Source organism: Montipora capricornis, unplaced genomic scaffold (genome assembly GCF_036669925.1).
Source record: "Montipora capricornis isolate CH-2021 unplaced genomic scaffold, ASM3666992v2 scaffold_484, whole genome shotgun sequence".
Classification (NCBI taxonomy): Eukaryota; Metazoa; Cnidaria; class Anthozoa; order Scleractinia; family Acroporidae; genus Montipora; species Montipora capricornis.
Genome location: NW_027180221.1, coordinates 49859 through 52500, shown reverse-complemented (window position 1 = coordinate 52500; position 2642 = coordinate 49859). Strand labels below are relative to the sequence as shown.

The 2642-nt window shown below is 38.7% G+C and overlaps 1 long non-coding RNA gene across 1 annotated transcript in view; it reads right to left on the bottom strand.

Annotated features, from left to right (window-relative positions):
• The window catches only part of LOC138036408 (uncharacterized), a 2341-nt gene extending 310 nt beyond the window's left edge, over window positions 1-2031 (bottom strand). The window contains exons 1-2 of the long non-coding RNA XR_011129843.1: window positions 1466-2031; window positions 1-204 (exon numbers count right to left, since the gene is read on the bottom strand). The exon at window positions 1-204 is cut by the window's left edge and continues 310 nt beyond it. This is a non-coding gene — a long non-coding RNA (uncharacterized lncRNA). The remainder of the gene's footprint in view (window positions 205-1465) is intronic.
• Between the last annotated feature and the right edge of the window lie 611 nt (window positions 2032-2642).

Sequence of the window (2642 nt, the reverse complement as noted above, 5' to 3'; positions counted from 1 at the left end):
CACACAATTCTTGTGTATAACATGTTTTGACAAAGGATTTAAACTGAATGCCGTGATCCTTATAATCCACGGACATTTTCACACAGCGATCTGCATTAAAGCCAATCCGATGTGCGACCGAAGCACAGTCCACTGATTGTTCAGATGCAATGCACTCTGCCATGCTGTTCGAGTTGACACAGTTTTTGCACTTGATTGCAAAGGCTGCACGAAATAAAGAGCAAAAATTCACAATTATTTAAAGTAAATTACACTGGATCAAGACATATGAACTTTCTGTTTCTTTGGATACAACACTCTGAAAAGCGTGTTTTTCCGTCCTCCGTATTACAGGGAAAAAGAAACGGACTGCCTGTCTTGCAGCCAAATTATGAGGTCGGTTTCAATGTAAGAACGAGTTTAAATTTTTGTTGATAAATCATTGTAAAGAGATCGGCTTGATGTCAAGTAGTCAAGCGTTGTTAGCATTTTGCGGCATTCTTTGAAGAAGAAGTAAATGGCAGGGCGTTCAACAATTAATTAAGCTCCAAGTTGGGACTTCAGAGAATCAAGCGCAATGATATTTTCTTCCTAATTCCCAATTAGTTTTGTGTCCCATTGGCCGTTTTTATACTAGAGACGTAAAATCCGTCCAGACGAATTAAGCTTCTCTCATGTTATCCATCTAGTGTAAAGACGGGACGAACTATATGAGACGCATAATTCGTCTGGGACAAACATTTTTTCTGCGTATAATAAATTCGTCTAGTGTAAAGACGGGCACAAGACGCATAATGCGCCTGGACGAACTATCCAGTTTAGTTCGTCTTCGAAGACGCACTAAAGTGGATACTTCGTCCAGACGCATAATGCGTCTCTTTACCGAGGAATCAATTGTTTTAAAGCAAACGTTGTGGACAAGCTCTCGAGTTAAAATTGTTTCTAGATCATTCTTGTTGCACACTCGGTTGAAGAGGGATTAAAGAATTCGTGCACACTCTATTGAAGAGACAAAAGTTTTGCAAACATTTTCGCAGTTACTCATTTGTTCGATAATAACAAAAGTAGAGGCCAAAGAGGTTTATCTTCAGTCAGTTTTAAACATTGTTCTAATAAGAATCAATGTTTTACCACTTACAGGGAAATGCGAGTATGAATATCCATTTGTAGCATAAAAAATGACAAGGCAGTTTCAGGTAAATACTATAAAGTAGCCCTCGAGTCTTAAGGTGTTTCTAGTTCATTCGTTCAATCAATTTGACCACTTCTCTAACCTGAATGCTAGTTTGAACAACCCACATGTCTAAAACACAGAATGACAAGAGGAAGGCGCCAGATTAGATAATTTTGAACAAACCATGGTGTGGGAAGTTTAGAAGTAGTGTGAATTGGGTGGGACTAATTCAACCCTGATGTAAACTCTGTAAACCTTTGTTCGGAATCACTACGGTACCAAATCGATGGTTATAAGTAAAAGCAACCTCACCAGCTGAGATGCAGAGCAAAAAAGCCAAGGAAAACAGGATTTTCATCTTGAAACCGTGATTAGTCGCGCAGTTCTCCGATCGAGCTCCTTAACAACGAAATAGCTCAGTTGATAACCGCACCCTACATTAAGAACACACCTGACAGTTGTCAATGAGATGCTTATCAAATTTGACAGAATGATTAAACGAACCAATCAGAACAAAAAGTTGTTTGAGCAAATTATAATAACAATTGAATCTAATGCATAAATTATTTTAATATAATTTTTCGATATAACTGCGCCGATGATTGGCTAGTAGAGACTAGTGACACTTTACTACGTGTGCTCTGTGAAGAGAAATCCAAGAAGCGTAACGACCGTCAAGAGCGTTCTCGAAAAACTGGGAAGAACATTCTAAAACTAGACAGCTCACAACGTACGGTTGACTCTCCTGACTTTATATGAACTAAAATTCATGGTGTGCATTCGCATCTCAATATGATCGCAATTTCCTGGAATATAAAAAAGCACAGCAAATAAAGCTGTTTCAACTTAGCGACTAAATTATCAAGGTAACTATTTTGGCTTTTCGTTCTGAGGCGAAATGGGATGGAATGGAAATCAGTCGTTTCAAAGTTCTTTCTCCAGTTCATTTCCTTATTTATACCGTTGAAAAGGGTATTTGTTTACTCCAAGAATTAGGTTCGGCACATGAAAAGTTCCACGTCTGACTTATTTCGTTTTTGTATGAGGCCGTGAAAGTAGATTTTGTACCATTTATACGGGGTGTTTGCGTCTTATGTAATATTTTCTCTCGTATAAACGGCCCTCTTGAAAAGCATACTCATTTCCGTGATGGTATGTACACGCAAAGGGGAAAGTTGACAGTGTTGCCTCTTGGCAGCACCTTGCGTCAGCTGCAGACGTATTTTCAGTCCGTTTTTGTATGAAGTTCATCCAAAGCTCTTTAATTCAAACCGAAAGTTGACTGCAAGTAGTTGCTTATTAGTTGAAAGTCATTAAGGCCTCTACAGATTTAGCCGCGTACCGAATGGTAATTGGGCAGAAAGTGAAACGCTGCCGCAATAAAGGGTATCCGTCGTCGTTAAAAATCTACCTCGCAAAAGTAGCCTCAATATATCAAATTGAAAGTATGATTGCTGAATCAATTGGTAAGCGTATTTTTCACGACGTT